This window comes from Dasypus novemcinctus, chromosome 11, assembly GCF_030445035.2.
Source record: "Dasypus novemcinctus isolate mDasNov1 chromosome 11, mDasNov1.1.hap2, whole genome shotgun sequence".
In the NCBI taxonomy this organism is placed as follows: Eukaryota; Metazoa; Chordata; class Mammalia; order Cingulata; family Dasypodidae; genus Dasypus; species Dasypus novemcinctus.
Window position 1 is genome coordinate 26,754,017 of NC_080683.1, and position 24,876 is coordinate 26,778,892.

At 39.0% G+C, this 24,876-nt stretch overlaps 1 long non-coding RNA gene across 1 annotated transcript in view; it reads right to left on the minus strand.

The window, feature by feature from the left end:
- Window positions 1-24,876, minus strand: part of LOC139439991 (uncharacterized) — a 153,635-nt gene that overhangs the window by 44,774 nt on the left and 83,985 nt on the right. Inside the window, exon 3 of the long non-coding RNA XR_011650073.1 lies at window positions 18,774-18,836. This is a non-coding gene — a long non-coding RNA (uncharacterized lncRNA). The remainder of the gene's footprint in view (window positions 1-18,773; window positions 18,837-24,876) is intronic.

Sequence of the window (24,876 nt, forward strand, 5' to 3'; positions counted from 1 at the left end):
GCAAATGCAGCCTTTCAACTAACTGTCCCCCACAGCTCTGAGGAAGCATAGCATCTTTAAGTCTCCTCCACTGTGGGCTTTGTCCAGGGCAGGCTGCAAAAAGGGCGACCACAGTCTTTGTCTGGGACAGGTTGAAACAATGGTGTATTAGTCATCCCAAGGGGTGCTGATGCAAAATACCAGAAACTGGTTAGTTTATATAAAGGGCATTTATTTGGGATAGGAGCTTACAGATACCAGGCCATAAAGCATAAGTTACTTCCCTCACCAAAGTCTATTTTCACATGTTGGAGCAAGATGGCTGCCAACGGCTGTGAGGGTTCAGGCTTCCTTAGTTCCTCCCTTCCAGGGTCTTGCTTTTCTCTGGGTTCGAGGTTCCATTCTTCCCAGGGCTTGCTTCTTCCAGGGCTCAGCATTCCTCTCTTCCTGGGGCTGGCTTCTCTGTCCTCCAAGAGCTTACTTCCTGGGGCTCCAGCTTAAGGCATCAGCATCAAAGTCCAACATCAAAACTCTCAACTCTGTCCTTTGCCATACCTTTTATCTGTGATTCCCCACTCACCAAGGGGTGGGGACTCAATGCCCTAATGACGTGGCCCAATCAAAGGCCAAATCATAACTCAATCATGCCCTGGTACAGACCAGATTACAAACATAAACCACTATCTATTTTTGGAATTCATAACCATATCAAACTGCTACAAATGGCCACCCTCAGAGCTGGGATCCCAGTGATCTGAAGTTGTTAACCAAGAGCTGTGATCAGTGATCAGCCATGCCCACCCCTGGTCCTGGGGAAGATTTTTATGTCCTTTTCTGTCTCATAGTGGCTGGTTATGAGAATGGGAGATGGGCACCAATGGCCACAGGGCAGTGAGAGCAACTTATTGTGTTTTACCATAATTTCCCAATCTCTTCCTCCTGTTCTTCCCTGGATGTTCTACAGTGTTCTTCTGGTTTCCTGAGTTTCAAAGTAGTTGGTTGTTTCAGACAGTTCCTGTCTGTTGAATAGTTGCTCTGGTGGAAGTACTAAGTCCTACTCTGCTATCTTCCACAATCCTCTAACTCTTACTTAAGGCAATACTTCTAATGAAATGGAAATGGACAGTTTATGAAAGTTTAGAGCAGTAATTAGAAGTATATCCCATTCCCTTAATGATGAATTCATTCAGATTCCCAGAGATTTCAGCTGACTACTGTGTATTAATATATCTCAGAAACAGTCTGAAATACCCAATAAACAGGTAAGTTGCCACAAACTGGTAGACCACATTCGTTCCTGCTCTGCTCTCTAGTAACTAACAATAACTGAAAGTTGTATTTCCAGTGCTTAACTTTTAGAAATTATCTCTTTTGAAATGAAACCTCAAAGCTAAAATCATATTTTAAAATATCCCAAACCAGCTTTGCCTGTTGCTGTTTTTCATCAAATATATGTGATGGCGCTCACTGTGACTCCATAGTTGACCTCCAGTAGAAGAGTTCAGTAACTGTACAACATAACATTAACCATTGGATTAGTTGAGAGATTTAAGCTCAATTCAAAATGGATTACACCTAAAATTTGAATTTATTTGCTTGTAAAACTGGGAAGTCCATTGGCCCAGTGGTTAGGGCGTCTGCCTACCACATGGGAGGTCCGCGGTTCAAACCCTGGGCCTCCTTGACCCATTTGGAGCTGGCCCATGCACAGTGCTGATGCACGCAAGGAGTGCCGTGCCACCCCATGAAGGGGTGTCCCCCGCGTAGGGGAGCCCCATGCGCAAGGAGTGTGCCCCGTAAGGAGAGTCGCCCAGTATGAAAGAAAGTGCAGCCTGCCCAGGAATGGCACCGCACACACAGAGAGATGACGCAACAACAACAAAAAAGAAACACAGATTCCCGTGCCGCTGACAACAGAAGTGGACAAAAGAAGACGCAGCTAATAGACACAGAGAACAGACAACTGGGGGGGGGGGCGGTGAGGAAGGGGAGAGAAATGAATAAATAAATAAAATCTTTAAAACAATCAAACAAACAAACAAACAAACAAACACTGGAAGTCCAGGCCTGCTGGTCTCAGAGACTTCATGCACTCAGATGTGAAAGGACAAAACTGGGACAAAAGGTTTTGCTTGGTGACCGCTTACCCTCATACTCCTCATCTATTGATTCAGGGGTATCTTTTCTACAAGTAAGGATTAATAATGCTATAGCAGGAATGCAAAAGAAATAATCAATGTTCATCTTTTCAATTTCTAAACACATTTAAAATTTTCAATACAGAGATTTGAAAAAGCTTAGCTTTAAATTTCTAAAAGCAGAGATTTTTGAGAGAATAAAGGCTTTTGAGAATCAAGAGTGAAATAAGCCAAACACAAAAGGAAATAAATATAATGAGAATATATGAAATAAATATGTTTATTTCCAAAATATAAAAAAGAGAGATAAACCCCAAAGAAATCAAGATTTAGGATCTGTGTCTTAAACAATACACTGGAAAGCAAATAGATATCCTGGCATACAGACTAGCTATGGAGTCAGGAGGAGAAATGGATGAGGAATGGTCCAGAAGGAGGTTATTGAGCCCATGAAGGGAGGAGTGCTCCTGAAATACCTACCCGAAAGGAGAGGAATCAGCACCAAGATTCTACCCAGGCTTCAGCTTTTAGCAGGATTTCAGAAAAAATAACTTGATTGAACTTCCCAGGGACTTAAATTATCTTCTTAAAAGCATTAGTGACATGGAATGAAAAGTAAAGAACAACTTGGGACAAAAGCTACAGCCAAAACTTAGAGAGGTCATCAGAACACTGAAGTTGCTCTTACCAACCCAGTAAATGAGAGCTTTAGGTTTTAAGTTACTAAGAGGAAAAAACTCAGCCGAATAGGAGATCTTTCCCCATAAAACTGGGACTCTCAAAGAACCATATTCATCGCAGGATTGGCTACATAATTTGTGGGGCCCAATGCAAAATGAAAATGTGGTGCTCCTTGTTCAAAAGTTTAAAAAAAAACAACACATTGACAGTAGAGCATTAAACCAGGTAAGAGGCTCTTTTGAGTATGTTGCCCTATACTATCCTCTGGGAAAAGGTGATCTAAATATAAACCTGACTCCCACCAACTCCAGCAGATTACTTTTCTCCACATCCACATGACAATTTTATATAGTTCTGTAAACTAAACTCATATTATCTGGGCCATCCCAAAATATTTACAGCAAAGAATTTAGTTTAAAGGATTCCTGGATGTATAGTGTGCCACAGTAGCCTGACAGATACAAAGATAATTCCTCTCTCATAAAATCCAGCCTCCATCCAAGGATCACCCCATGTAAAGATCCAAGTAAAAACTGTTCAGAGTCACAAATCATAAAATACACAATGGTGCAAGGCACAATGTGCCAGAACCAACAGAAATAAGAAAAATGACCTACAACCCTTTTTCTTTTATTGGCATTATCAGATATAGAATATTAAAAGTAGCAATAATATGTTTTAAAAAATTAAAATCTTGGTGTGCCATTGTACTATTGTTTTGCAAAATGGTACCCTGGGTAAAAGGTATATGGGAACTCTCTGTCTTCTTTTTTTTTAATGAGAAATATTGTAGGTTTACAGAAAAATCAGTCACCACCGCCACCACTTTGCAGTGGTGTGGAATATTTGTTATAGTTGATGATCTCTTTATTATTTCTTATACCTGCATTTGAATATGTAATTATGTCAAAATAAAATAATTTAAAAATTAAGGAAAATCTAGAAAATACAAGCAGGGAATAGGATATAAAAAGAATGAACAAATACATTTGAAAAAGAAGCCTATTAGATGCAAACCAAAAAAATAACTCTGAGGATGGGTTTACACGTGGGCTGAAGAAAGAATTAGTGAAACAGAAGAGAGTTCTGAAGAAGTTTTTAAGAATGCAGCACAGAGAGAAACAGAGATGGAAAACCTGATAGAGAGGTTAAGAAACAAGCAGGACAGAATAAGTAGCTCTAACACCCATCTAATTAGAGTTCTTGAAAAAGACAAGAGAGTTAGAATGGGGAAGCAGAAATCCCTGAAGAGATGATAGCTGAGAATTTTCCCCAACCAGTGAAAGAAATGAATGTTATAATGAAAATGTAGTTTAGACAAAGCAACCAAGGAGGAAATAGAATTTGCCTTCAAAGGAACAAAAATTAGGCCACTGATTACTCATGAAGATAACATGAGTAAATCTTCTCACACATATTGTAAAGCTTTCAATGGCTTCTATCAGATTCTAACTAGAGGTCAAAATACTTTCACATGGCCTACAATGCCTGCATAGTCTGGCCTCTGCCTGTATCTCCAGCTTCTTTTGGAGTTGTCACTACAACTCTGTGCTCTGTGACTTTCTTTTAGTTTCTTGTACCCTGGCTAGGGATTTCAGACATGACATTTTCTATTCCTGAAACACCACCACTTCACCCTTCTTTAACCTAGTTAACGGCATCCTCATCCTTAAGCACTCAGATAAAATGCCCCTTCCTTGGGAAGTATATGGACATACATTAGGTTTTGCATTTGTTTGTTTGTTTTGTTTTTTTGCTTCCCTATATCTGGCCCCCACTTCTTACTTAAGGGGATTCTTAAGAATTATATCCTTTGACTGATATAGCTTGAAATAATGCTTCAGAATACATGTTCAGGATAGCTATTAGAAAGTAGTCAACATAAATGGTAGTACTACAGACTAGTGAAACATTTTCTGGTGTGATTAAGTGGAATGTCTCATTACTTAGTGAAGTTTCATGTTTTTAAAAAAATATATGTGAAATACTCTTTCAATCTTCTGAATTCCAAAATAAATTCAGTTGGAGTTACCCATGCATGTGAAACACCTTTATAATATTGCAAGTCCTCTTTTAAGAAAATGGGATCAAGAAATCTCTCTTCATTTTACATCTACAAAGGGTAAAAGGTATGATAGCCATAAGAGGGTGCCAGGATCTCACTGTACCTCACTGTTAAAGTACTATAATCAGTCATTTCTCTGAACTTTCAAAACCAGGCCACCTGGCCTCCAATACATATGGGCTTGGCCCCAGTACAAAGAGGGTCTTTGCTTGGGACATTCTGGTAGTATTCAGTAATTTTTTTCAGCTGGAGGACAATATACGGAATTAGTAATTTAAATGACATCCTTTATCAGAATCCTGACATAGGAAGACTTAATTATGAAATTATTTTCACCCTCCTTACCTGCTCTAAGATGTTTAGTGAAAGTATATTTGTTGAAAAACTCTCCCAGAGAGACTTGTAAAAGTTTCTAAAATAATGAATATTAATTCAATTTTTAATAGAGGTATAAAACAAACCAAAACAAGAACAAAGATCTCCAATCCACAAAACCCATTTTAAAATGTAGTCTGTAGATAACTGTACAAAATAAAAAGTGAAAGGATTCTCCCCACCATACCCTCTTCCCATCCCCAATGTTATTCTCTGTAATATTTCCTTTATTTAAACTTTTTTAAAAATAAAATTTTATTGAAGCATATCATTCATAGAAGAACATACATACATAAACAAATGTGTAGTAAAATTTGTGAATTTACAAAAATGTGTCTCATCATACAAGGCTCCCATAAATCTCCCCACCAACACCTTACATTGTCGTGAAATATTTGTTATGAACTATAAATGAGCATTGTCAAGCATTTATGCTTATAGTGTGGATTTCCCCCCAACACACTCAATTATTAACACCCTATATTAATACTATATATTTGTTATTGTTCATTAGCGAACTTTGTTATATTTGTCCTGTTAACCACAGTCCGTAGTCCACCACTGAATTCCCTATGTGATACAGCCCCATGCTTTGCACAATCCCTTCAAAGTGTGCACTCAGTGGCTCTCATTTTCATCACAGGGTTATACTGTCATCACTTCAGTCAATTTTTGAATGTTTTCATTACTCCAATAGGGAAAATCCCATAACCCCTTATAACCCCTATTATTGTACCTTAGTATTGAAAAAATATCTTCTTACTAGTTGCAAAATATTACATTATTACTGTAACTATTATCCATAAGTTACATTAGTTTTAATTTTTCCCCTGTATCACCATATTCTTAGCCCTTTGTAAAAGAAGAGCATTCTTATATTTATACTATTAACCACAATCTTCATCCACCACTGAAATCACTGTTATACATACTCTAGATTATTTCTTAGTTTGCTTTCAGGTGACATTTACTTCCACATACTACCCTTTTCAGCCACAATCACGTTTATAAATCAGCAGTGTTGGTTATAGTCAATATAATGTGTTACTCTCAGCTCTATTCATTTCCACATTTTTACAGTTAATCTTATTAATGTATTAATTATTACTTACACTAATATGTACATAATAATTAATAATGTATTACATACATTAAGCATCATCTCCCATTCTTAAACCACTTTCTATTTCCTAGTAACCTATACTTTACAGTTTACTTCAGTGAGTTTACTCATTGTATTTAGTTCATATTAGTGAGAGCATACAATATTTGTACTTTTGTGTCTGGCGTATTTCTTTTATTTTAAGATTTATTTAAATTATTTATTTCTCTCCACTCCTTCGTTGTTTGCAATTGCTGTGTCTGTTCACCTTCCTTGTTTCTTTGGGGGGAGCTGTGGCCTGAACCCAGGACCTCCGATGTGGGAGAGATGCACCTAATCACTTGAGCCACCTCTGCTCCCTGCTTTATTGTGTCTCTCATTATGTTTCTTTTTCTTCTTCTTTTGTCTCTTGTTGCATCAGCTTGCTGTGCCTACCTGTTGCACCAGCTCACTGTCTTCTTTAGTAGGCATCAGGAACTGAACCAGAGACTTCTCATGTTGTAGGTGGGAGCTCAGTTTCTTGAGCCACATCAGCTTCCTTGGCATATTTCACTCAATGTAATATCCTCTAAGTTCATACATGTTGTCATGTGCATCTTGGTTTCATTTCTTCTTACAGCTGACTAGTATTCCATTGTGTGTATACACCACATTTTGTTTATCCACTCTTTGGTTGATACACACTTAGGCTGTTCCATATTTTAGCAATCATGAATAATGCTGTTATGAGCATCAATATGCAAATGTCAGTTTGCATCCTTGCTTTAAATTCTTCTGAAATTATTCCCAGTAACAGGATTGCTGGATCATACAGCACTTCTATATTCAGCTTCTTGAGGTAATGCCAAACTGTTTACTACAGAGGCTGAACCATTCTATATTTGCACTAACAGTGAAAGAGTGTTTCCATTTTTCCACATACATTTCAGCACTTGCAGTTTTCTGTTTTTTGAATAATGGCCATAATATAAGGTGTGAAATGGTATCTCATTATATTTTGATCTGCATTTCCTTAATAGCTAGTGATGTTGAGCATTTTTTCATATGCTTTTTGGCCATTTGTATTTCTTCTTTTGAGAAATGCTTATTAAGACTTCTGACCATTTTTTAATTGGGTTGCTTGTCTTTTCATCATGAGTTGTACTATCTCTTTATATAACATGGATGTGGATATGTGGTTTCTAAATATTTTCTCCCATTGAGTTGGCTGCCTTTTTACTTTCTTGAAAAAGTATTTTGAAGAACAAAAGTGTTTAATTTTAAGGAGGTCTCATTTATCTATTTTTTTCTTTTGTTGCTTGTGCTTTGGGTGCAAGTTTTAAGAAACTACCACTTACCACAAGATCTTGAAGATGTTTCCCTATATTTTCTTCTGGAAGTTTTATGTGTGTCCATATGTTCTGTCCAATACTGAGAGTGGTGTATTGATGTCTCCAACTATTTTGTAGAGACATCTATTTCTTCTTTCAGTTTGCCAGTGTGTGCTTCATTTATCTTGGGGCACTTGGGTTAGGTGTGCAAATATTGAGTATAGTTATTTCTTCTTGGTGAATTGCCTCTTTTATTAATATGTAATGACCTTCTTCATCCCTATAACAATTTTGCATTTGAAATCTATTTTGTTTGATATTAGTATTACTACTCCAGGTCTTTTTTGGTTACTATTTGCATGGTATGTCTTTTTCTAGCCTTTCACTTTTAACCTGGCTGTGTCCTTATATCTGAGTTGGGTTTCTTGTAGACAACACATAGATGTTTCTTATTTTTTAACCCATTCTATTCGTCTTCGTCTTTTGATTGGGGATTTCAACCCATTAACATTCAATGTTATTACTGTAAAGGTATTACTTACTTCATTCATTTTGTCTTTTGGCTCTCTGTTGTCATATTGTTTTATTGTCTGTCTTCTTACCCTTTAGTTTACCCTTCCTAATAATCTTCATTTCTGAACTCTTTTCCAAATGTCTACCCTTGTTTTTTTCCTTTCAGTCTGTAACATCCCCTTTAGTATCTCTTGTAATTCTAGTTTTTTGGTAACATATTCTCTCAGTTTTTTTTTGTGAAGACTTTGAACTCACTCTCATTTTTGAAGAACAGTTTTGCTAGATACAGAATTCTTGACTGGCTATTTTTTTATTCCAGTACCTTAAATATATTATACCACTTTCTTTTCTCATCCATGGTTTCTGATGAGAGGTCGGCACTTAATCTTATCGAATTTCCCTTATATATGTTGCTTTGCTTTGCTCTTGCTGCTTTCAGAATCCTCTCTTTATCTCTATTTGTCATTCTGAACAGTAGGTGTCTCAGGATGGGTCTATTTGGATTTATTCTGTTTGGGGTCCATTGTCCTTCTTGGATATTGATATTTATGTCTTTCATGTGACTGGGAAGTTTTCAGTCATTTTCTCAAATATTCTTTCTGCCCCTTTCCCATTCTCTTCTGCTTCTGGGACACTGATAACATGAATGTTTACATTTTGCATTGTCATTCAGTTCCCTGAGACTCTGTCCCATTTTTTCCAGTCTTCTCTCTTTCTGTTCTCTTGTCTTTTCAAGTTCAGATGTTCTTTCTTTTGAAATCACTAATTCTGTCTTTGAGCAGTTAAAATCTGCTCTTATGTGCCTCTTACATATTTTTAGTTTTATCCATCGTGTCTTTCATTCTCATAAGGTATGTTACTTTTCTTTACCAGCTTTCAAATTGTTCTTTCTGCTCACCCAGTGTCTTCTTAGTGTCCTTTATTTCTTAAGTCATATTTTCTTTAAATTCTTTGAAGTGATTTAGGAAAGTTGTATGATTATCACTGATTAATTGTCTTAATTCCTACATCTCTTCAGGATATTTGGTTTGTTCCTTTGGCTGGGCCATCTCTTCCTATTTCCTAGTATGTTTGTAAGTTTTGCTGATGTCTCGACATCTGAATTGGTGAATTTATTCTGATGGCCAATTTCTCCCTCTTGTCTATTTTTTTTTTTTTATAGCTCTTCTTTGATATTTGGTTCAACCTATTCTAAGCCTAAATTTTCCTTACTTAACTTAGCAAAATCAGGCCAGGAACTCACTAATGGGGTGCAGATTTTCTACCAGGGGCAGGAAATAGAGTACAGTTTTTGCACATGTAAATTCTAACCTGGCCAGCTGATGGTGCTCGTCAGGGCACCTTTCCACGGGGGTGTTTCAGAACGGGCTTTCCTGTGTTCCAGTGCTGACTCTCCAGAGTGGAGATTCAAAGCAGGCTATGCTGGCCAAATTCACTGAAGAAAAGGCCCCGATTCCCTTTCCCTTTTCCATCAAAACAGATGGCAGAGAGGAAGATGTCTGTTCTCCTCTCAGTGGGCTGCAGAGAGCCAGGGGTTTTACCCCAGCTTATTATCTCGGGGGTGGGGAATGGGAGCCCTTCCTGGCTACTGTGGGGGTTTGGGAATTCACATTTGTTGTTTCAGCTTCTTCATCTCTCTGTCCCTCACCTTCCTGGGAGTTGTGTAGTACTGTCCTGATCTTTCCTTTCTCCACTGTTTTTGTGATATCATTGAGCTCTGCTTGTTAATATATCGCCATCTTACCACAATCCTCTCACCCTTATTTTTGAAGGACAGTTTTGCCAGATACAGAATTCTTGGCTGGTAGATTTTCTCTTTCAGTATCTTATAGACATCATACCACTTTCTTCTTGCCTCCATGGTTTCTAATGAGAGGTTGGCACTTAATCTTATTAAGCATCCCTTGTATGTGATGCTTTGCTTTTCTCTTGCTGCTTTCAGAATCCTCTCTTTAGTTCTGATATTTGAAATTCTGAATAGTAGGTGTCTCAGAGTAGGTCTATTCATATTTATTCTATATGGGATGGGAACATTGTTATTCTAGGACACTGATATTTATGTCTTTCACAAGGGTTGGGAAGTTTCCAGTCATTTCCTCAAATATTCTTTCTGCCCATTTCTGTTTCTTGTTCCACCAATAAAGCATACATTTGTGTGTTTCACGTTGTCATTCAATTGCTTGAGACCCTGTTCCATTTTTTCCATTCTTTTCTCTTTCTGTTCTCCTGTCTTTTCAGATGTTCTGTCCTCCTGTCTTTTCAGATGTTCTGTCCTCAGTATCACTAATTCTGTCCTTCATCAATTCAAATCTGCTGTTATGTACCTCTAATGTATTTTTAATGTCATCCATTGCATCTTTAATTCCCAAAATGTTACTTTTCTTCACAGTCTTTCAAATTGCTCTTCATTCTTACCTAGTGTCTTCTTAATATCCTTTATCTCTTTAATCATATTTTCTTTCACTTCTTTGAATTGATATAGGAGATTGGTACAATTATCATTGATTAGTTTTCTTAAACCCTGTATCTTGTCAGGATTTTTCATTTATTCCTTTGGCTGGTCATTTCTTCCTGTGTCCTAGTATAGCTTGTAATTTTTTGCTGATGTCTAGTCACTTGAATATGTTGGTGATTTACTCTAATGGTCAATTTCTCTCTTGCCTAGCTCTTTTTTTCATGGCTTTTCTTTGATTTTTTATCCAACTTATTCTGAGTTTTAAAAATTGCTCAGCATAAATTATTGAAATTGGGTCAGGGACTCACTAATGGGGCTCAGATTTTCTCCCAGGATTTCAGGTTGAGGACTTAAAGTAGTTTTTCTCTTGCAGTTTCCTGGCTGGCCATCAGATGGTGCTCATAGGTGATCCTTTCCATGGAGGTGTTCCTTTCAACCTTGGCTTTCCCGTGTTTCTGGTCTGGGCAGAGCCAAGATTTATAACAGGTTCTTCTGATTAAATTCACTCAAGATAAACCACTCTCCTCCCTCCACCACTACCTCCCTTTTCCCAGGGAGGAAGACATCTGTTACCCTCTCAGTCAGTTGCAATGAGCCATAAGTTTTATCTTTGTGGTTGGGGGATGAGTACCCTTCCTGGTCTCTGTGGGGTTTAGTAACTCATGATTGTCATTTCAGCTCTGTGTCTCTCTGTCCTTCACCTTCCTGGAGGTTGTGCAGCATTGTCCTGGGCTGCTGACCCCAAAGCAGGACTATTGGACAGCTTTTGGCTCTTTCTCTATTGTTTTTGTACCCATCTACTCCAATTCCACCTTCCTAGAACTCTGTAATTTCACTCCTTGATTTCTAAAAATGCATATCCGAAAATGAGTATCTGTTTATAGGCATATGCATGTTTTTCTTGTTTAGGAGGTACCAGGGCTTGAACCTGGGACCTCATACATGGGAAGCTGTCACTCAACCACTGAGCTACACCCATAGGCATATATACTTTCTACACAAAAGTTATTATGAGGTTCTGTGTCTTGTTTTTTTCACTTAATAATATACAAGAAAGAATTTAATACTGAGCAATTCCAAGTGTAAAAATCATGGCTTTATAAGAAAAGAGAATTACACTTTAGGACCCAGTAGTGGGTTAACTTGTGGTTCCCTAAAAGACACGTCCATTCAAAACCTGTGGATATGACCTTATTGGGAAGGAGAATCTTTGCAATTGTAATTAAGTTAAGGATCTTGAGATGAGATTATCCCAGATTTAGGGTGGGCCCTAAATCCAGTGCTAGGAGAGGGAAAGGTACAGAGAGACACAGGGGAAAGCCATGTGAAGATGGAGCTAGAAATTGGAGTGGTATGTCTACAAGCCAAGGAATGCCGTCAATTGCTGAGCCACCAGAAGCCAGGAGAGAGGCATGGAACAGATTCGTCCTCAGGGGCCTCCAGAAGGAACCAGCCCCGCCAACACTTTGATTTCAGATTTCTGCCTTGGCCAGAACTGTGAAAGAATAAACTTCTGTTGTTTTAAGTCACCACATTAGTGATAATTTATTATGGAAGCCTTAAGAAGTTAATATAGACCCTTACAAAGAATGATACTTTGGCCCAGTCTCAAAGCCCAGAGGTAGGGAGCATTTTAAGATAATTTTTTTTTTTTGGATCAGGGAGAGTGCAAACACAGGCCCCCACTACCACAAATTATGCAGTACAGTTTCCCACATTTGGGGAAATCACAGGGGTCAGCACATTCAAGATGCAACGGAAAAGAATCCCCCTGGTGGGGAGCGGGGTTTATGGAAACCTCTCATATTTTTTAATGTAACATGTTATGTGATCTATTAACTTTAAAAAAAGATAATTAAAAAATAAAATAAAATAAAATAAGTATATTAAAAAGAGTGAAAAAAAAGACTTCCCCTGGGAGAACCACCTTTGTGATCATGGTATCTCCACTGCCAGCTAAGTATTTTTTTGGACTGGTTTTATAGGAAAAAAAAAAAGCTTTGGTGCCTGAGTAGAAATAAACACAACACGTAGTATTGTAAACTAACTCCCATCCATTTCTTCTACATCCTCTTTTTCATAATAAGTGGCCCTCATACATACTAGAGCCAAATCCTCTCAAGAAATTCCATGGCATCAAGCAATCTGAGGCAAGGCCTGCTTTCCTTCCAGAAAATCCCACTGAGGATCAGAAAAGTGTTAATAACTCAGCAGTGGGTTTGGCGTAATCTACCTTTCCATGGCAGGTAGGCTCAGACTCAGGTCGGGACATTATTCACTAATATGCGTAAGTCAATTCTGCAGAAAAGAGTTAAGGGTGACTATTATCAGTGACTGCCCCTGGGGAACAGAAGGAGGAAAAGGTGGGCATTCTTTTGTAAATTTCATTTTTTATTTTTGTGACATCTAAGATTATTTTAGCAAGTATTAATTCTTATGTGTTTTTTATTCAAAAAAAATTTTTTTTCTAATATGCAAGAAAAATTTGAATCATTGCTGTGATGCCTCACTTGTTCTAATGTCCTGGATTTAGGACCAAGTTTTAGGAATATTTGCTTGGTGACTTTCCTATTTTTCCAGAGGAGAGTACATGAGCAGAAACAACTGCGAGGAAGTACAGTGTCACGGCTAACAGTACTGATTTTGAAAGATGGCAGTTCAAGGAGAATACGCCCTTGACCTTCAGCCTCCCCTCTTGTCTTCCTGCGTCCAGTGCCATTCCATACCTCAAGAGAGCCTCACACACTGGCTGTGAGCACCCCAGCCTCCACACCCAGGCTCCAGGGACATTCCCTGCACACACCAGCAAGACGTTCACTCTCAGACCAGTGGATCCTGGAAGAGTCCTGTGCAGACCCTGAAAACTGACCCAGAGTGTTTGCACAGGGAATTCCAGAGCCCTGGATCACAGGAACAAGGTGGAGAAGCAGGGCTATGGGCTTTGAATTGGCACATCTCCTGGCTCTTTGGGCTTAATACTGAGAAGGGCCCTCTAAAACATGGGGACCGTGTCTTAGATAAACTTTGTTAAGGACCAGAAAGCTACTTCAGACGAAAAGAACTGAAGCTTGTATCGTTCAGTTAATGACCTAAGCGTTGATGACACCACGTGTCCGCTAGAGGGCACCATGTCCACGTTTCTGGGGAGGAAGGAAGCACTGGGACCCCACTACTGCGTAGATAGTCAATCATTCATCTTAACAATGGACTTGCTTTTAAACTTGGCTTAACATTAGTTTTCCTCATGAAAAAAAATCCAAGAAGAAATTGTACTCAGAATTTTCTCAATATCAGAAAATGGAACTTAGAGAAAGAAAAAATTCTAGAAATGTCAGTGAGATGATAATAAACTAGAAATTTCTATTTAGTCCTGAAAGATTATGAAAGAAAAGGAAGGAAGGAAGGGAGGGAGGGAGGAAGGAAGGAAGGAAGGAAGGAAGGAAGGAAGGAAGGAAGGAAGGAAGGAAGGAAGGAGAAAGAAAGAGGCGGCGGTGGACTGGCCCGGTGGATAGGGCGTCTGTCTACCACATGGGAGGTCTGCGGTTCAAACCTCGGGCCTCCTTGACCCGTGTGGAGCTGGCCCACGCCCAGTGTTGATGCACTGCCACACAGGGGTGTCACCCGCATAGGGGAGCCCCACGTGCAAGGAGTGCGCCCCGTAAGGAGAGCTGCCCAGGGCGAAAGAAAGTGCAGCCTGCCTAAGAATGGCGCCACACACACGGAGAGCTGACACAGCAAGATGACGCAACAAAAAGAAACACAGATTCCCATGCTGCTGACAGCAACAGAAGCAGACAAAAGAAGACACAGCAAATAGACACAGAGAACAGACAACTGGGGTGGGGGGGGGGGAGGGGAGAGAAATAAATAAATAAATCTTTAAAAAAAGAAAGAAAGAAAGAGGGCAACAAAAAGATAAGAAGACACCTGAGATTTATCCTCCACTTTTAGTGTATTTTCCTGCCTTTTCTAATTGTAGGTTTGGTTTCTTATTGTTTATGAATTGTGTAAGTGTTGAGATACATGTAGGCGCTAAGATGGCTTCACTTGGACAAGTAAGGGATTTGACTCAAACACTTAAGGTAATACTAAATATTTTACCTTTTCAGAAGCTGTTTCTCTCAAGACCAAATTATTGAGAGTATTAACAAACCCAGATGGGCCATAATGAAACAAATATAAACAGTGGTCAAAAATGCTCATAAAGATTTTAGCTGGACTAGAACTCTTTACGGATCTAGTCAGATGGGAATATAACTGATTGAAGAGTTAACAGAATGAGAACTACTTTGAGTCTGCAAATGAACGTATTAAAAAGTCTCCTAAGCAAAGGTTAGGATGTTAACCATTTCATGCAGTATTTAAATACGCTTACTTTGGCAGAGTTTATAGCCTCCCCTTGTTTTCTTGCTTTATTCTGGGCAAAGTTTTAGGGGGAAATTTGTGCTGCTGTTGGTGCCGCTGCTGCGTGTGCTGAGCTGCTGTCACATCAGCTGGCGCAGAGGCACGGGCTTTGAACTGCACTTCTCCTTAGCTACTGAGGTGTCACATGCTCTGCAGACATTCTAGACACAGATGAGTGCCTTTCTCAGGCTCATTGGGTTTTGCTTTTTATTGAATGATTCCAATCATAAATAAAGCTTTTAATAATTTCATGAAAAACAAATCTCCTAATTACGTTGCCTCTTGGTTTTTCCCAAGCAACAGCTGGGTTGTCTGAGGCCTGATGATAAATACCAGGTCTACATTCAAAAGTTGCATTAAGGGAGCAGATGTGGCTCAAGCTGTTGGGCGCCTGCCTTCCACATGGTCCTGGGTTTGGTTTCTGGTACCTCCTAAAGATGAGCAGTTGCAAGGAGCTGATGCAATGAGCTGACATAAAGAGCAGGGTGCAGATGTGGCTCAAGCAGTTGGGCACCCACCTCCAACATGGGAGGTCGCAGCTTGGCTCCGGGTGCCTCCTAAAGAAGATGAGCAGACACAGAAAGCAGACACAGCTAGCAGATAGATGAGGAGCCATCTCAGGGGGAAGGGGTAGTTGCATTAAATTTTATCATAATTCTATTGCTGATAATGAAACCAAAAGTATAACTAAATATTTCATTTATTTTCTTCTTTTTGAATTTGAAAGGCAGTACTGTGCTTTAAGCATGTGCATATTTATGTTATAGCCAGGATATGCAAAGGGCCGCTTGTTTTACTGACAATAGACCTGGGTGCTGGATTGTCTGTTGACAAATTGTCATTACCCTTCCTAAGGCTAGAACTACATTTCCCAGGATCCTCTTCTCTCTGTGGTTCTGGGCTATTGTTGGCCAAGTTGTCAGGAGACTAGAAAAGCAGATATGAAGAAGAAGGCATTACTCTTGGAAGGCTGTGGCGGTGGAACACAGTGACAGATACAGAGAGGCCAGCAGGCCTCCGCTTTCCCTGGCCCTCCTCTCCTCCTTGTCCAGCCTCTCTTCCCTACTGTAAGTCCAGCCAATTAACAGCACCCTCCAGCCACGAACCACCCACAGAAATGGTGGTTTCTGTGGTGGTAGAAAGTTCCTCAGACCTCTGTGGAACACCCTAGGTGCTCCTGGATGGCCACAGCTTCTCACGTCTTCCTGCAAACCTTGACCACCCTTCCAGGCAGTGCTGCAGCCTGATGGGGTTAGTGACTGTTTCCCTCACCTCCAACTCCGCCCCCAGAACTTCACCTCCCCAACTCTTCCCATATTCTATAAATTCTGATTTCAATGTTAAGACCCCACATCTCCAGCAGAATGAGATGATTTTAAAGCGCTTATTGTAATCCTTCTAGCAACCACTAAAAAGTTAATACCATAGCAAATAAGTATAAAGTCAAAAGGTATGTTAAAATACATCAAAATGCTAATTTAATCTAATAGAAGAAACACTTGCAAAAATACAACTGATAGTGGCTGATGTCAAGTGGCAAGGTTGGAATAAATAGCCTCATATTATTATAATTCAGGTGTTTTTTATTTATTTCCACAATGTCAATGAAGTTAAGTCAGTTGAAAATGTTGTTTGAGCCTTATATGTTATTGATTTTGGTCTAATCTTTGATTATTGAGAAATGGAATCTCTAACTATAATTGTAGATTTCACTCCTTCTTGTAGAACTCTGTTTTTTTGTTTCATGTAATTTAAAGCGTCATTATTAGCATCATATGTAATTGGTACTACATTCTTCTTGATTAACTGACCCAGTTATCACTAGGAAATATGCCTCTTTATTTCTCATAATTGCCATTGTCATTGTAATATAATCTGATTTGTCTAATATTTAATAAAGCCTATTAAATCTTAAAAAAAAAAAAAACCTCCCATATCTCTGTAAGACTTGTAATAGCTCTGTTTTCCTGTCTGAACTCTGAATACTACAAGCTGCTTTTATTTGAATTTGGTGAAAATGTTAGACTTAGTTAAGCACTTAGGGAAGAAGAGATCTGCTAACCTTTACTAGATAATGTCCAAAGCTCTAAGGCAGCAGTCATAAAAGCAGGGCTTATTGTGACTACAAGCACGGACTTGGCCATCAGATAAGCTGGCTTCATCAATTAATAATTATGTGAGCCTTTGCAGTTTATTTATTTTCTCAGAGCCTTCTTTTGAGTGGAATTGATAATCCCTTCCTCATAGGATTGCTTTGAGAATTAGATGAGATTTTGCATTTAGTATTTAACTAGTACTTGGCATAAAATAATCCAAAAAGAAAAAAAAAAATTACAATCATAGAGTTCATATTTCAGTTCTGAAAGTTTTTGTGAATATTGCAGAAAATATATCCTTAAAAAAATCTCTGCTAACTTATGAATGTAAAGAATTTTTAAAAGATCTTTTAAAATTGATTGCTAAAGGTAATGAGGAAATAAGGAGAATCTTCAAAAGCAATGCAGGCACACATAATTCACACACATACATACATATACACGCGTGCATAAACATACACATGTACGTACATACATACATAGCATGAACACAGAGAGGTAATTGAACACTGACACTATTGGTTGCCCGAAGGACACTGATCACCTACTGGGATCTAGAACTTTGATTTTAATAGCAGCCTGGAATGCAGCACCACATAGTAGACAGAAGACAGAGACGAGAGACCTTGCAAGATGAATATTTTTATTAGAGATCCCCATTTAAGTCAGAATCCCAAAGTGCTTCATCATATAGGTTAAGCAGTAAGCAATTTTTTTGGTCTTGATCTTTACTCTAAGTGGAATGGAAAAAAAATTTCTCCTAAGAATGTGTAAAAGGAACCAACTGTCAAGCAAGTTTAGGGCTTCAACACATTCTGCTACGTCCCAATGACCTAAGCAAAAATTTAAAGTACTACCAGGCGAGTAGCACTCCCATCCCCTATGTTCCCAGCCAAAACAAACATAAATCTTTGGTGAAACCACTAACAAACCTAGACCTCCAAGTATCCCCACAGGTAATGTTCTAAGAGCTGTGAACTCACAATCGAAATAATTATTAAAAGGGAAACAAGGGTCTAGGAGGAAGAGTTAGCTGAAATAGCCTACTGAAGAATCAGTTCTACAAAGATTTCAGATATTGAAATCAATGTTTACAGAATAGAAATGCTTTTTATGTTGAAAGAGTTAAAATAGGAAGAGACCTTCAACTGACTAGATAGCTTGAAAAGAAGCAAACTATACACGCACATGCAAATACATACAAAACAATTGAAAATCATATTCAGTACATGGACCGAATACCAGATTAGATGCAGACAAAGAGAACTGATGTACTGGAAATGATCTGAAGAAATTGCATAGTTTATAGAGAGACAATTTAAGTGGAAAATATGACAGATAGATTAGTAAGGAGGTCTAACATTGGTATTCCAGAAGGAGAGAAAAAGGAATGGGGAAGAGGATAATAACTAAGAATTTTCCCAAAATAATGTGAGAAAATGCATATATATAATCACAATTCATAGATTTAGAAAGTCCTAATAGGCCCAGGCAAAATAATTAAAATGAAATCTTCATTTGGGAGTGAATGTGGCTCAAGCCATTGAGTGCCTGCTTCCCACATGGGAGGGTCCAGGTTTGGTCCCCAGTACCTCCTAAAAACAAAACAAAACAGAAGATAAACAATAAGCAAACAAACTGAAAAACCAACTCACAGGAGCTGATGTGGCTCAGTGGTTGAACGCCTGCTTCCCACATATGAAGTCCGGTCCCCATACCTCAAAACAAAAACAAAACAAAACAGAAAATGAAATCTTCATCAAGTCTCTTGGTCAGGACCCTCCAGAGAAACAGAACTGACAGAACTGATTTTTATAAGAATTGTCTCGTGACCATGGGGACTGGTAAGTCTGAGTTCCCTTGGGCAGGCTGCAAGCTGGGAATTCCAATGAAGGTTTCATGAGTTCCCAGGAGAAGCAGGCTGGCTAAAGAAATTCTTCCTTCTGCCTGCCAAAATCATCAGTTCTCCCTTTAAGGCCTTCAGCTGACTGAATGAGGAGACTTCTCTCATTGCTGCACCTTTGATTGTAGACCTAATCAGTCACAGATACAACCAACTGACAGTTTAAATCCATGAAATACCCTCATAGTTATCATCAGGCCAGTGCTGCTTGTCAAACAAGTGGACACCATAACCTGGCCAAGCTGACACACGAACTTAAACATTTCACAAATGTGTATCATAGTAAAATTTCTTATTATCCAAGTTAAAATGATTGCATTACTATGAACCAAATATATTGTGTAACATATTATATGATTCAAAAAAAAAATCTGTAGGTATCCAGTACATTTAATTGAGAAATGTATCATTTTTATTCAACTGTGTTTTCTTCTTAGTTTTTAATCATTTATATTTTCAATTATTAAATATACGAAATAAAGTTAAAAAAAAAAAAAAAGATAAAGAGAAGCTCTTAAAAGCAGCCAGAGAAAGATTAGTTACAAAGGCCTACGCTTAGATTGACAGCAACTTCTGAATACTGTGATTCCTTTGAGGAAATGTTTCTCACCTATTGTACCAGCAGCCCTGGTCATTCTTTGCCCAGGCTGACCTGCCGTGTTCTCAGGTGTATCTGCACATACAATGGGAATGATATTTAAAATGGTTTATTTAAGATGAACATGATGATGTTTTCTTGTGGAGCTTGATATCTACCCTGGAAATCTGGTCTTGAAGAATTGTATCAACAGACTCTTTTGTCCTCTGGTTTCTCATTGGGCTCAGCCATTGGGTTCCCCAAGACGTATTGGAGGGAGGGAGGAGAGTAAGATCAGGCTCTCCTTGCAGTCACCTGGGGCTGCCTGTGACAGAGGTTCCTGCTCTCTCAAGGTGGCCTTTTCTCCATGACTCTCTCCTTTGGCCTTGTCAATAACACCCCCTTTCCTCATGTCCCCCTGCCCAAATCAGGGGATACAGCTCTGCTGCTGTAGCCCTGTGCCACTTACTGCACTAACTCTTCTGAGTCCCCTACTCCCTGCCCTCACATTAGTAAATAGTCCCTTTAATAAACTCTTCTTGAATTATGCTAATGTGGGTGTGCCATCTGTGGCCTGGTGGGACCCTGACTGAAATGCTTTTCAGCTTCTTCAGGGTTCCATGGAAACTTTTTGAGAGTTAGAACCCCACTTTTGATCTTTTCTTACTATGCTTTGTGTTCCAGGGAGAAGTGCTCCATAAAGGCTGACAGAAATAACAGCATTATAAAATATTTTCATGTCATTGCTAAAAGCCTTCTTTGAAATTACTATAATTACTTCCATCTGAACAGAAAAGATGGAGCTTGAATACTGCCACATCCCTACCAGAAACACTCTCTGTGTGGTCCACACATATTTGGTTTTTTGGGCTAGCTCTCTTGTGGAACCAACCTGTTTTTGTGTTTCCTTGGTTTGCTACATGAAATCAGGGAAAGTGTAGTAGGGAGTTATTGCAAGTGTGTCATGAAATCTAGGAGAGCCAGTGCAGCCCCTGAGTGGCTAACTTTATATTCCTGAGGAAACTTTATATTCCTGATATTTAAGATGGCTCATTTTAGATGAGTGTGGTTATGTTGCTGTTTTCCTCCTAAATTGTTTGTATCCCAAACTTCCTGAAATCTAGAAAGGTTTATGGTTAAGAAGTAATGGTTTCTTGGCAGTAGCTTTTGGGCTTTTAAAGTTCTTTTGCATTTGGATATTATATTTTTTCCGTAATATATTTTGTTATACTGAAAGCACTTTCTCAAAACCATCTCTTCTTCTGTCTTGTCTTTAGCCTTCACCCAGTGATTGATTTCTGACTTGGTCTTCAAGCCTCCAGTATGCTCAGGCATTGAGTCTGTGTGGAGACAGACTTTGGGGGTCCTTCCCCAACTCTGAGCTAGATCTTCCTCTGCTGAGCTCTCATTGCATTTAGGGTTTTGTAGTCTCTTGATTAATTAAGTCACTAGTCTGCCTCCCCAACTAGACTACAAGCATGTAGAGGGCAATGCCAGTGAGCTACTTATATTTATTTCCCCAGTGTCCAGTACAGTATCTGGCATATGCAAAGGACCAAAATACTTTAATAAATGAAAGTGATCAAAGGCCTTTCTTCTAATGAAATACTTAATTTCAATGCAATTTACATAGTGCTTGCCTGGCCACCCCTTTGCCCTAAACTTTAGAAGTGATTCACAAAATAGGATGACGTTAAGGGGTTGCAAAACTTCTAAGAGAAAACACACTAAGCATTTACTCCATAGTTCAACGTTCTTTCTTTCAAGTTGCCCTCTGGAGAAAGTGTTTAAAAACTGAAGTGGTCTGCTCTGCCCTCTAGTGGTAGTTATGCTGCATAGCGCCTTCAAAGACTATCTCCAGAAATTGCTATTTAAAAACTCTCCAGAATGGCACACCGGCTTGCTGGTCTGTGTGTTACATATCCAGTTGTTAACTCAACCTTCTTTTGCTTTTTTCTGTAAGAGGTTTTGTTTCCTTCAGTCTGATCTGTAGCCATATTCAGCAGGGGACCAGGAAGGGTTTGTGTGTTTAAGAACAGAATCCTCACTACTCTGAATCTTGGGAGTCCTGGCGGCCACCCAATGGACCATTTCAAATGTATTCTTTTTCCCACGCCCCAACTACTTTCCCATATGGTATAGGGACACCTGCATAGACCAGGATGGCTGGAGATGTTATAATTCCTTGGAGGAAACATTCAAATAAAATTAGACAAAAATGACCAAAAGTAACCCAACTCAACATGCTCACAATAAAGTTGTTTTTGTTTATGCGTTTTGAGTTTTGTCATTGTCCACAGTAGTGGTGGTGTGGTAATTTTTGTTTGTTTTTTTTTGCCGGGGTTTAAATCTATCATTAAAATAGCTGTTGTTGGAGTTCAGGGAAAGAAATGATTCCCTAATCTAGAACATCACTGAAGCCAGAAGCTTTATGAAACTGACCACATAAAATCTGCTGATAAGGAAGAAGGGCATTTTAATTCTGATCTGACCTTTTTCAGATAGGGAGAAAGTGGAAGATAAGGGAAAGTAGAGGAAAGAACAATTTATCTGCAGACAAGAGCATTTCTATTGCTTGTGAATAGCGCTGTTTCCTGTGGACTGCTTTTTATTTGGAAGCTGCAAACACTTTCTCTTTGTCTAAATTGCAGATACCTTTTTTTGTTCCAACAATGTGGTTCATTAAGCAATTTGTGGCCATGGTTTCTTTTACAAATGATGATATTTAAGAACATCTTGTAATTAGGTCAAAGGAAAACAGTGAGGACAGGCAGCAAGTCTGGGTTTTAATTAACCCAGTGGCTGATTCACTAATGCTGTGTCTATTGTCAATGAAGACTTTAAGTTCTAAGGTAGCATTTTGAAAGGGGACTCATTTCAAATGATGACGGCAATCCAGACCCTCTTCCGGTTTGCTGAAATGTTTACCTATTAGCTGGACATTCTCATCTCAAACCCATCTGGCGGAAAATGGAGATTGTCCCATAAAACTGTGTACAATAAAGCCCTTGGAAATATGCAAATATTTACAGGTAAAAGTGTTAGACCATGCATCAACCAGTACAAATAGCTAGGCTTAAGAAAGAAAGGTCCATTTCCACCATGAAGTCATAGCCAACTTATTCAGAGCCCTAGAGAACTGGAGTCGGTATAGGCAGCTGAAGTGACAACTCTTGCTCCACGATGTGGTTTTTGCAGAAGGGAGGATTTTACTGAAATGCTCATTGTAAAAAAAAAAAAAAAAAAAAATCTGCTTGGGAACTTGTAGGGTTTCATCTTGTCCCAGGCCCAAGGAGATCTAAGTGTTAGGACAGTTATGAAGTCCCTTTCTGTGAAAGCTCCACAATCCTGGGAAAAAATGTCAAAGCAGATTAGTTAATGAAAAAAGAGAACTTCACCTTGTACCTAAAAGTTGAAGGCTGAAGTAGAAAATTAACGTTAGTCTCTCAAGTGTGGCAGAAATGCCACATATTCTTAATGCCCAAATTCCTTGGGCCATTCTCAATAATTCATCGCACACGCATGCACACACACACACACACACACACACACTCACCCTAACCTCTGTTAGTCTTTTTAGCAGAGCTGTTTTCCTTTCTGATATTTCTTTATCTTTACGTGAGAGGCAGATAAAGGACAGAAAGGATTGGCTGAGTGGGTGAAATAGGCCATATTTAAGATCGTCGATCTGTTTGCCAAAAGCATCTACCTACTGTCCTACTGTGACCTCCAAGCAAATCAGTAAGTTTAGATATGAGCCCAAATGAAAGCTCTTGGCCTCAGCGCCTCCCATCTTCCATCGGAGTTGCCTGCCCTCATTCTTTACCTTCCTTTACTATCTCCAGATACCATCCTCCTCTTAAAGGAAAACTAACTTTGGAACCATTTTTCTTCTCTGTCTGCTTCTCTTGGCTCTGTGACTGATAAAGAAAGGGCTGGAGAAAGTACCATGTGGGCAATATATATTTGAGTTTGGAGACTCTAATGCATTCATCTGGTGCCAATAGAGTGTCAGAAGATCCTCTACTTCCCACCTACCCTTTCATCTTGTGAGATAAGACAAGGTCAACTATGATGTTATCCATTTTTAAACATTGGATATTGAGGCTTGAAAATCTGAACAAAATCCTAAGCAAAATTGTGAAACGGTCATTTTGTATCTCCCATCACTTTAAACTTCTCTCCTTCTCTCTCCTCCCTTTAATTATTTTTTGCTAACTAATTTATCCAGCACAGTCTTCCAAGACCAAATTCTTAACTGGCTCTCAGCCCTCCCACTTTCCACCCCATTAACTGATTACCACTAGGATCCTGAGGCACAGTAGATTTTAATAAGGGATTTTTGAAGGTTTAATTCCTAGCAATGACAAGCTGGCAGGTGGGGACCCCCTCAGCTCCCTGGGATCATGCCCGAGTAGAGTTAGCCTGCGGGCCAACCTTCAGGGCGAAGATGGTCAACACTCCTGGGAAAAGTGAGTGGCTCTAGAAGCCTGATCTAGAACTCAGTCTATCACCAGCATAATCTGCAAAGTATGGATTTTCTTTAAACAGAAGATTGACAGTAATTTCCAATGTGAAATTTCTCTGTCTTCATTTGCTTTTTGATCTCAAAGAAATTTCTCATTGCATTAGTCAGGCAGCTGTTATTTCTGTGTGGTACATTTTATTTTATTTTTTTTTCAGATTGAATAAAGGAAAGAAGAGGCCTTTGGGTGCAAAGGTACGGGTTCTTGTTTTTTTTATCTCCTTCTTGGTAGCTGTTGGCCTTGAACAAGCGACGTCCACTCACCCTAACAAACATGGGCGTGCCTGCTGTGAGCAGGGATGTGTGCTGAGTAAGGCAGAGGAAATACACCTGAGATTCAGGCCGTTACTATTTATACTAAAAAAGGGGGTTTGCCAGGACACCCAATAACAGAGAGGAAGGAATCTCTAAGTCTGGAGGAGGGGAGGAATTTTCAAAAAAGACGCAGGCATTCGATTCTAGTGCCAAGGAATAGTTTGTCAATTGCATTGACCACAGAGTTTCCAAGAGCACAACTATTGAAGAGTGTACATTTCATTTCTATTGGTGGTGATACTATTTGATAATGCATTTGTGACTTCCAAAGTCTAAAGTTAGCAAATATCTTTACTTACTTTCCAAATAATAGACTTTAGAATTCTCTAAACCCAAAATTTCCAAAATCCTGTTTTAATTCCACTCTATTTTTATAACCACAAAATCAGTCATTATTATGATGTTGCTTTATACATTCAAGTCCTATTTTAAAATACC